Here is an 11760-nt window from a genome sequence, read left to right on the forward strand (position 1 = left end):
ACGAAGGTACAGAGTCCAGCCAGCTATCAGTGACCATCAGCGTACAGGCATGCTTAGCACAAAGATAAGATGATAAATTTGCTGAACGAGTTACATACTGAATAACAAAAACTTGAAAAGATAAGGATAGCTCTCCTATTTCGGCAAGAATCGGTGCCACAACTGAACGATCAGTATGGCGAGTGTTCCAGAGATTTTTCTTCTAAGCCTTCACCTCAGCCCGATACCTTTCCTCCCTAATTAGTAGATGTAGCGTCCTTTTCTTTTTCAAGTTTTTAATCATGAGGATGATTCCACCAAGCCAACTTACTTGACATAACCTATCGAGTTCGAGTGACACCAAATTTTGGCACACAAAAAAACCACTTAGTATATTTATGTAGAATTAAGCAAAAGCAGATGGCGACACGCCTCAAACACCATCTTCACAATCTCCGTCAATGTAGCATATAAGTTCCAGTAACGCATGTACTATTACAAGCATAAACTACTAGATAGGAAGTGCGGCTTGCCGCACCCGGCAGCACCGCTGCCGGGTAAAAGTCATATCCAATCCAGTAACAATAATACAGTGACCAAAGCATTGCAAATATACACAATAGCATGATATTGGACTGCCACAAGTTCAATCCCTAACTTAATACTGTGAGTAACCCTATTAGGACCTACTTGATAACCCTATGAATAACATGCCAAAGAACCTAAGTAAGCGTGCTATAACTTAATACTCCTTAACATGATGTATGAACCTGTCAGAATTATACAATTTAGCCAAAGGAATTATACAACATGAGTATGACCGTGTAAATACTCACTGGGGCAAGTAGAAATCAGAGTAATCACCGAAAATCACCAGTGTAATATAGCAAGATTATAACAGAAGCACAACATTGATATAAATATGTTCATTACATAGAAACTGGTCCAAGCAACAACAAAAGGTAGTGGAATCAGGTGTGCCAAAAGCAAGGCAACAACTTCAGGCCAAAAGCAAGCCAAGACGATCCATCGAAACAAAACAAAAATAATAACTGGGCCACAACATGGATCGAGCCACGTTCACAACGAGCGGAATCACAAGTAAAAATAAACGGCAAAAGTACGTGCCCGTGGGTAACTACCCTGAAGGGAGTCTGGTGGTGCGAGAGCGGCCTGTCCGTCATCGCGGCTGCTTGCCTGGTTTGGAGCAGAAGGAAATGAAAAACATTAGGTCAGATGGTACCAAAATGAATTATATAATGGTAAAGTGAGATGCGGGCTTTCTACTGTGCTTAGTTGGGCCTCTGGTATTTTTCCAGAACTGCTCATTATTTTACAATTCTTTTGCAGGGTCAAAGGAAAACACACATATGGACCGTCAAATATATTTGTAAAATGTTTTGTAGACCAAACTGCTCTGTATTTTGTAGGCATACCTTCCATGGTCATATAGCATAATGTATACACAGGATAATTGATACAAATGTCAATTGCCTGTGAAACTGGACCATCAAATCTACAGTCGGTTGACATTGTGACATATTTTGTATGCTACCATATTGACCAATCATGATCGTCTCTCTAGCCCAATTGACGAAGAAGAACCTATTCTGGCTAGCCATGGTTGGATCTGCTGCTATTCTATCAAAGCCAACTGGAAGTTGTGTTTTTCAGTTTTCGTTCCAAATGGAGCTATCTGATTTCCTCTAAGAATTTGTAGCTCAATTCGTATTTACTTTTTAACATTTGGCATCGGGCTTACTCACATGACATAAGCAGCCATGAAAGCTCTCGTCAGCCAAAAAAATAGAAGCATAAAAATCAAACATGAGAAGAGTGAACGCGGGTAAAGTGCAGATACAACTACTTTAATAGTAGTTGTAACCTAAGACAAGATTTCTAAATGTATAAACATAAAGATAGAGAGTTGCGACAGAAGAACTGGCAGGTAAGTAATTTGATGATGCCAAAATAACATTGATAAACATGTGACCCGCTATCAATCTCACATCGCTCATTAAAAATCAAGCAAACCAAGGACCGACATGCGGGGTAAAGACGTAAAGTCATACATGTCGTCCACCCTAACAGGAGAAATTGGCTCACGTGTACCAGACAAACACGCCTTAGCTGCCGGCACCTGCTCCTCATTGTTATTGATCTTCACAAAGTGAATAATCTGTTCATAGAAAGGTAAGCAGGGGTACATCGGTCAGGATTCACTTTCAGGACTTACAAATTTTTCGATCGCACAGAGACACTAATTAATCAAGCTAGTATTCCTAAAGCAGAAAGATAATTATTCATCCATTGAACAGTTAATGGAGAAAAGGGAGTAAAAATGTTCTGCACACTTCTACCACTTAAAAGCACTTCTATGAAGAGCGAGTAAACTGGATTCTATATAAGGTATCATCATATCATCCTAGAAAATTAGCTTTGATGTCTTTTGATAAAGTAGATGTTTCCTCTAGAGAACCAGTAAGTTTTATGAATAACTCATCTACATGGCATACATGCTACTACTGAAAAATAAAAAAGCTAATAGATCAAGTGTGAGGTGAACTGGTAGCTTTCTATGAGTCTATTCATTTGTTGAGTTCCTCTGCTGGATTGCATTCCATGTACCTACATTCTAATCCCCATATATTATTTAGTGTTCTTTGTAGCTGATCAACACTAATAGTGTATCTGGGACGGAAAAAAGGTTGATGTAACATTAGGCACTCTCCAGATTCTCATTAACTATTCCACACCAAATTCGACATCCATCGCGGACAATATATATATTTTCAGTGAGGACCAACTAAATAGATAAACAAATAGTGTGCAAGTATTAGGTGCGCGACAACAGAACTAAATATTTCAGCCAGTGTCGGTGACGGCCAATTGAAAAGGAATTGTAAATATCAGGAAAGAGAAAGGGACTCATAGATGTATATAATTTTCACAAGCAACATCCCCTATGCGGAACTTACCTAGGGACTCGTAGTTGTATATAATTTTCACAAGCAGCATCCCCTATCCGAAACTTACCTTCGGTGACAAAGCTATATAAATTATCTGATGGACAAAAAAGAAGCTCTTGACAACCTGCATATCAACTTTTCCTACTAAAATGTGACAAAGCTCAAGAGTTCCATTTTTTCAGTTTTATCCCGACTCTCCGATGATTATGTACACCAGCTCTTTCACCCGTTGTTATGTAATACATTTTAAGTTCAAAAGACACCAAGTATAAGGTTGTACACTAAGGAAACAAAGGTAAGAACATGCATAAGATATATCTAACCAGGCTAGAGTACATACTCAAATAAATCCTATTAGTAAGCAAAGGTGTATACTTCCATGTATCAGGCGGTTTTAGCATCAAGAAATCCGTGAAGAACAATGAATGTATATGTGCTGATAATTAACTTGTAAAATCATGTGCTACATCGCTATATGTTTTGACTTTTTTGTGAACTCCAGTTTAAAATGGTATTTGATAATCCAACATTAGTAACAACTTGCTCCTAAAACATAACAGTGGCATGATCTTTAATATCACAGTCCAGTTCCACTGAAATACAAAAAAGACCACCATATGATGCAAGAAAGAATATGTCATTGTTTTGCATAAGTGAAACTCAGAAAGATGTTCAACAAAGCAATGTCCAATGTTATTACAACCAATGTACTCATATATTGGTTGGTATAACATCTTATATTATGGGACGGAGGGAGTAGATTTCATAGGTTGACAGCATGTTTACATAAGATGACAGTTGGTACGACAGAATATGTTAGTGAGAATAGCCCTTGCCAAAATATGACATGAGTATGGAAGCGCGGTGCACAAAATGTATGTGACCCAGTCCAACAACAGATTGGCTTTAGTAGTTCATATGGTTACAGGAAAGAGGACTATGCGCACTTGGAGAGAACTGGTCTTCTCCATTGATTTAAAAAATGCAAGGTTGGAAAAAACAGTAGAATTAAGACGTAACTTGCCTGCCCACAAAAAAGATGTAACTTGCCAATATAGTCAATTATGTACCTCGGAACGTGGATCTTCAAAGTTCAATAAGGCAATAGGTTTCTCATATTTGTGATTACATAGGCAGGTAAAAGGAAGTGAAGGTGCATTATCAGTGAGAGTGAAGGACCGTGTATATGTGAAGCGATTAACTTTATCGGCATGAAGTTGAGGTCTCACCTCTGTTTTAATTTCTTCTTGGGGGTGGGCTGTCCTAATGTGAATTGAGCACCTTCCAGCAATATGTAGCCTCTAGCACTTGCACACCATACGAAAGCTCCTGCCCAATATGTGGCCTCTAGCACCTGCCAGCAACATTGCATTAACTCGTTTAGATCAGAGAATCTATTATAACTCTTAATCTTTTGTAGGTAAATCGATGAACAAAAACTTGGCTTTAAGGCTTGGCAAGTCGGAATATGTAGCCTCTAGTATGTATCCTCTAGTATTGCCCAATATGTAGCCTCTAGTATGTATCCGGAAATATATATTATCATGAAAGAAAGCTTTCTGTTATGATTTAGGACTAATTCAAAAGAGCTGCAAGATTGTCAATGCTAGCATACCTAGATTTTCAGACCTTTTAACCTGTAACAAAATATAGATGTGAAGAGAAGGAAACTTCCAATCATCTCAATACTGCTCTTGTGGTGCTGAAACTAAGAGGGACATAGGGCAGCATACTAAGTTGCATCTAGTATGTTGTGACAGTAGCAACTGTTTTAACTTCTAGATAAATCCGCAAAAGTGGGGCTCCAATATGTTGAGACAGGAATGTTCTTGCTGGGGTTGTGCTTCCTCTACTCTAGGCTCATGTTTGTATCAGGACAGAATGGCAACTAATAACACCGCCGAAGTGATACCTTGGCATATAGCAGCGTGGGCATGTGTAGTATTCCCTTCTGCTTGACTTTCTTCGAACTCTTGAACCATCAGCCAGTCGTAGACACTACATTGGTAACTCAAATCCTGAATTTGAGTCGCTCATTTGGATCTTCAATTTTTGTCCCTCTACCTTCAGCAGTACGTCAAAATTATAAATTTGTGAATTTGTCGCATATGCGCTGCAGAAAAGTATCTAATGAAAAATGGACATACCCAGAAAGGTAAAATGGAGGAAGAAACAATAGTCAAGAGAAGTACAATATGTGCATTTTCTGCTTGAAATTTCTCAGTCAGCAAACCAAAACTCGTGGAAGAAATCGAAACAGAGGATGTACCCACCTTGCGAGAGGAAGAATCAATCACACCAGATCCAGTCCCTTGCAAGCCGAAGACGAGGACGACGCGGCAACCTGAGACCAAAGGCCAACCTTAACCCTAATCAAAATGCATTTCACAAAACCAAGCAGAAAATCAAGAAACCAACTGATGGACAACCATTTCTCATTTTTGAGACTTCACAACAGTTGGCCACATCGTTAATTCATAAAACGGAAGAAATCTCCTTAACATTTTAGTTCATGACATAATAGAACTACCAGCAAGTTACTGACACTTGACTAATGACTGCACCTTAGAGATATATGATTCCACCATTATATTAACACATAAAATTGAACTCCCTACATGTTATCTGGTTGAGCTAAGCCTAGAACATGGAATTGCAACTTTTGCGCACACAAATTGAGAAGAACATAAGATGATGTCTGGGTGATGGACATAAAACAAGTTTAAAAGCTAACAATGCTAAGGTACCAGATACATGAACTATGCTCTAACAAACATTCTAAAAAACACCTAGTAAGTGTGAACAGTAAGCAAAGAACACTCCTATCAAAATAGTGTACCAAAATTTGCAATAAATCAAATGTGTTCAAGCAACCAGAGGACGATCTTAATTGTATAAACATGGTGTCAAGACTCACCAGGGGGAACATGTGGCGTCAATCGAGGTGAAGAAAGAAACATCACCAGTTCAGTTAGCATGAGCCGTAAGAGTAGATCACTCATCTTGGCTGTTAGAGACGACAAAATAGAGAGGTTAACTATAAGTAGAGGAAACAATTATGTAGCATAAGAACCTGCTTTCTTTGATATTCCAAATCTGTTTTTCGTGGCAATACAATTATAAGGACGTAAATAAAAAATATTATACTATTGTCTGGTCAGTTTAAGATCTATGTTGAATAGGTTGAAGTTCTGTCCGTACTACAAATCTCCACTTTTTGGGAAGCAGCAAACTTGGAATCAACAATGAAGATTCAAACAGGAAGAATAGAGAGGTTAACTATAAGTAGAGGAAACAATTATGTAGCATAAGAACCTGCTTTCTTTGATATTCCAAATCTGTTTTTCGTGGCAATACAATTATAAGGACGTAAATAAAAAATATTATACTATTGTCTGGTCAGTTTAAGATCTATGTTGAATAGGTTGAAGTTCTGTCCGTACTACAAATCTCCACTTTTTGGGAAGCAGCAAACTTGGAATCAACAATGAAGATTCAAACAGGAAGACAACTGCATATTTGAATTTCATAAAAGCACTTCCGTATTTTGACCATCTATATATATCAAGTATATACACCATCGACTCAATTTCAGTCTTCTTTAATATCTAACTGAAGCAAATAACAGAAGCTTAAGCTTAAGCATCTACACACAGAAAATATATAAAAGTTTTGTTCCTGTCATTTATAGTTGAAATAGAGTTCTGCTCTAGAGAGTTTTGTATGGTGGCTCAGTAATAAAAGAATATGAAGAAGACAACAATATATTCTCTAAAGTTCTATAAATACAATTCTGCTCCATTTATAAATACATAGGGTTAGGTTTTATCTACTGGAAACACCAATAAACCTCACAAATAGTTAGACAAGATTAAACGTTCAAAAATTCAGTTAACTGGAGATTCCAGTTTTCAGATTTCAGCATTTCTAGTTCTCAGATATCAAATAGTGTTAATGAACGACCTGCAATTCCACGATGATGGGTGGAGCAGAGAGAGAGAGAGAGAGAGAGAGAGAGAGAGGAGATTGACTGTAGAAGAACTGCAGCCGAGCCCCTCCTGCCAATGGAGGACGAAGAACGACCGGGGAACACCTACAGCGGTCGCAGAAGGAGTGACAGGGGAGCGCCGCATTGAGCACCTGCGGCTGGCGCCCCTCGGCCGCGCAAGGCGCAACTGGTGGCAACGGCGTGCACTGTCCAGTAATACAATATTGGAGCACTGCCCGGCGGCTTCATTATGAGAAACAAAAGGAATATGATAATCCAGAAAAGCAAAATTTGTACTCAGAAGTAGCTGCTAGTTACTACCATCTCCTGATTTTGTTCTGCATGAAGGAAATATGCCCTAGAGGCAATAATAAAGTTATTATTTATTTCCTTATAATCATGATAAATGTTTATTATTCATGCTAGAATTGTATTAACCGGAAACATAATACATGTGTGAATACATAGACAAACAAAGTGTCACTAGTATGCCTCTACTTGACTAGCTCGTTAATCAAAGATGGTTATGTTTCCTAACCATGAACAATGAGTTGTTATTTGATTAATGAGGTCACATCATTAGTTGAATGATCTGATTGACATGACCCATTCCATTAGCTTAGCACCCGATCGTTTAGTATGTTGCTATTGCTTTCTTCATGACTTATACATGTTCCTATAACTATGAGATTATGCAACTCCCGTTTGCCGGAGGAACACTTTGGGTGCTACCAAACGTCACAACGTAACTGGGTGATCATAAAGGAGCATTACAGGTGTTTCCAAAGGTAGATGTTGGGTTGGCGTATTTCGAGATTAGGTTTTTGTCACTCCGATTGTCGGAGAGGTATCTCTGGGCCCTCTCGGTAATGCACATCAATTAAAGCCTTGCAAGCATTGCAACTAAATGAGTTAGTTGCGGGATGATGTATTACAGAACGAGTAAAGAGACTTGCCGGTAACGAGATTGAACTAGGTATTGGTATACCGACGATCGAATCTCGGGCAAGTAACATACCGATGACAAAGGGAACAACGTATGTTGTTATGCGGTCTGACCGATAAAGATCTTCATAGAATATGTAGGAGCCAATATGGGCATCCAGGTCCCGCTATTGGTTATTGACCGAAGACGTGTCTCGGTCATGTCTACATTGTTCTCGAACCCGTAGGGTCCGCACGCTTAAGGTTACGATGACAGTTATAATATGAGTTTATGCATTTTGATGTACCGAAGGTTGTTCGGAGTCCCGGATGTGATCACGGACATGACGAGGAGTCTCGAAATGGCCGAGACGTAAAGATTGATATATTGGAAGCCTATGTTTGGATATCGGAAGTGTTCCGGGTGAAATCGGGATTTTACCGGAGTACCGGGAAGGTTACCGGAACCCCCCGGGAGCTAAATGGGCCATGATGGGCCTTAGTGGAAAAGAGAAGAGGCAGCCCTACATGGGCTGCACGCCTCCTCCTTCCCCTAGTCCTATTAGGACTAGGAGAGGTGGCCGGCCCCCTCTCTCTCTTTTCCCCCTCCGCGAATCCTATTCCAAGTAGGATTGGGGGGGGGGAATCCTACTCCCGGAGGGAGTAGGACTCTCCTGGCGCACCCCTTGTGGCCGGCCAGCCTCCCCCCTCTAGTCCTTTATATACTGAGGTAGAGGCACCCTAGAACACACAAGTTGATCCACGTGATCTATTCCTTAGCCGTGTGAGGTGCCCCCTGCCACCATAGTCCTCGATAATACTGTAGCGGAGTTTAGGCGAAGCCCTGCTGCTGTAGTACATCAAGATCGTCACCACGCCGTCGTGCTGACGGAACTCTTCCCCGACACTTTGCTGGATCGGAGTCCGGGGATCGTCATCGAGCTGAACGTGTGCTCAAACTCGGAGGTGCCGTAGTTTCGGTGCTTGATCGGTTGGATTGTGAAGACGTATGACTACTTCCTCTACGTTGCGTCAACGCTTCCGTAGTCGGTCTGCGTGGGTACGTAGACAACACTCTCCCCTCTCGTTGCTATGCATCACATGATCTTGTGTGTGCGTAGGAAATTTTTTGAAATTACTACAAAACCCAACACTGCAGACCCTAGAAAAGAAAATGAATCTGCACTACTAAGACCTACGGCTAGACAGTTAACTACCTTATCTAACAGTTCCATTACAGAATACAGCAGCAGCAGCAAGAAGAAAGCATCAAGGTTCAGGTCACACCACTACCAAATGTGACCCTATGGAACAAAGAGTAAATTATCTACACAACGAAGCCTGTAAATACAAATAAACGAGCATTGTAGGCTTTTATTTATCACATTTTCAGGCTGGTGGGGCAACATAATTCTAGCTCATATCAAAAGCTAACATTGTATCCATATCAAGATGGCATATGACAGAAGAGAACATTGTGTAATCTGTATCTTCAAGCCACTCAAACTCAAAGCATCTAATAACCAAGAAGCGGCAGAATGAGATACAAAAAGATCAAGTAGTATACAGAAAAGGGAGTGCAGCAACAACGGAAAGAAACGCTAAAAGGGAACATAGAGCAGAAAACCAACCCAAAATGCAAGCAAGAATTTTTAAAAAGGAACATAGAGCAGCATGAGCATGCGGCATAGAAAAATGGGGTCACCTTAAGATCAAGAATCAATGGCCCTCTCAGAGTTCAAATCACAAGGAAAGAATGACTATTATTGATTATAGTTTTTTTAATTAGGCAAAGCACTACAACACTAGATCCTAAGCTATAGTTGAGGCATACAAAACTATAAGTGTCTGTTCTTTTCATATATAAACAACCTTTAGTATCTCAACCAGAACCAAAGCAAAACAAAAAACATGGTTAAGTAACCAACAAAAGAAGAATGAACCTTTTGGAATTTTAAAGTAGCAAGACATGAAAAGTTCTTTTTTTCCTTCAATATTACACACATTAGGGGAGGTAGCTACAGTTTTATTGCATAGTGGGCTCAGATTTGCCTTTCCTCGATCATATAACCTACCCCCATCATCTCTTATTACCAGATCGATCTGTTTATACAGTAGAGCTGCCCTAGTTATCACTCAACAAGAATGACCATCCAAGGACAACAACAAGTATCACATGATCAAAAAGGATTCTAGAGACAAGAGGGAGGATCCAACTTGATACCCACTGGTGCCTCGATTGCTCAAAGGCACACTAATTCCAGCCAAGGTAATTATCACCGCCGTAGCACGAACACCACTTGAGCATAAATAAGCAACAACTTTAAATACAAATAAAAAATGGTTCAGGATTCATTACATAGCCGGCACGGACACCATTGCCGGCGCCGCTGATATGCCGCCCTCCTCCGTGGCCGCTGCCGCCATCGCCATGGGAACCACCTGCGTGGGAGGGAGGGAGGGAGCTGCAAGAGCGAGTGAGAGAGGAGGCGGCAGCTAGGTTTTCATCGCAGGAAGCCGCGGTCATTTTATACCCCCCCAAGCAAAATGACCCAGATGCCCTGGTGGGGGCATGATATTTACATTCTGTTGCCATTGGAATTTTATCCGACGACCGAAGTTGATCGGTAAATATCCAATGACCCACAGCGATTTAGATCGAGATCTGGCGGCCTGTATCGCGAGGAGATTTCGATCCGACGGTCCAGAATCCAAACGCACGGGAGAGCTCCATTTCGGTTCAGACTCTAACAAAGGGAAACGCATGGGAGAGCTCCATTTCGGTTCAGACTCTAACAAGGGGATGCATAGCGGGCTCAGATTCACCTTTCCTTGATCATATAACCTACCCCCGTCATCTCTTATCACCAGATCAATCTGTTCATACAGTGGAGCTGCCCTGGTTATCACTCAACAAGAATGACCATCCAAGGACAACAACAAGTATCACAGGATCAAAAAGGATTCTAAAGACAAGAGGGAGGATCCAACCTGATACGCACAGGTGCCACGATTGCTCAAAGGCACACTTATTTCAGCCACGATTAATCATCATCGCCCTAGCACGAATGCCACTGATCAATCTAGCAAATCCAGGAGCATAGCTATAGGACCAGGGCATCCACATGTAAACCAGAGCATCACATTAGCTCCTACGATAGCAACTAAACATGAACAACAGCCTGCAAACCCTAAAATGGCATGGATCCACAAGTACAGAGCTCAAGTAGGAACCGATGCATGAGTAGGGCATAGAGCATCAACCAGACAAGCACCACATCAATATAGCCATGGCAATGTCCCATATAGTAGCCGAAGCAGAGGAGTGGGAGGAAGATGGACCTCACCGAGGGAGGCTGTAGCCGAGGCAGTACTCAGTGCGCGCCGGGGTTGCGCCTGAACGCCGTCCAACCGACAAGGAACCGCGTCGGAGTTGCGCCTTGCACCGTCTCGCCGACGAGCAAGAACGCATCAAACAACCTGTGTAAGGAAGGCATCGTTGTTTATCAGAAACAATTAGTTAGGAATTACTATTTAACAGAAATGCATTTTTTAGCACAAAGATATGCACAGGAAAAATACAGAGCTCAAGTAGTAAATAAAATGTCATGCAAAAGATATAAAGGTCCAATGTCCAATAACAACTCAACCTTATTTTTTCAGAATCCTTTGATACACACTATAAGTTGCCGACCAAAATCTTTGAGCATGCACATCTGGCATAAAAATTTTATATGAGAACTCATAGCATTTTTTGTCGGTTTAAAACCTTGGATCTACAATCAGAAGTATCATATTACTATTACTCTTACATACATGTTGGCATACACAATATATCTCTACTCTGCCATAGTGTATAGAAAAATAACAGGACTATTAACTCTACATGAGAAGTGAACT

The 11760-nt window shown here is 40.7% G+C and overlaps 1 long non-coding RNA gene across 1 annotated transcript; it reads right to left on the minus strand.

The window, feature by feature from the left end:
* Positions 1-699: 699 nt before the first annotated feature.
* On the minus strand, positions 700-6041 carry LOC125525598. The gene is made up of 6 exons (XR_007291365.1): positions 5866-6041; positions 5222-5292; positions 4861-5012; positions 4178-4302; positions 2052-2158; positions 700-1176 (listed from the first exon to the last, which is right to left on the minus strand). It is a non-coding gene; the product is annotated as an uncharacterized LOC125525598 (long non-coding RNA).
* Between the last annotated feature and the right edge of the window lie 5719 nt (positions 6042-11760).

Source organism: Triticum urartu, chromosome 7 (genome assembly GCF_003073215.2).
Source record: "Triticum urartu cultivar G1812 chromosome 7, Tu2.1, whole genome shotgun sequence".
Classification (NCBI taxonomy): Eukaryota; Viridiplantae; Streptophyta; class Magnoliopsida; order Poales; family Poaceae; genus Triticum; species Triticum urartu.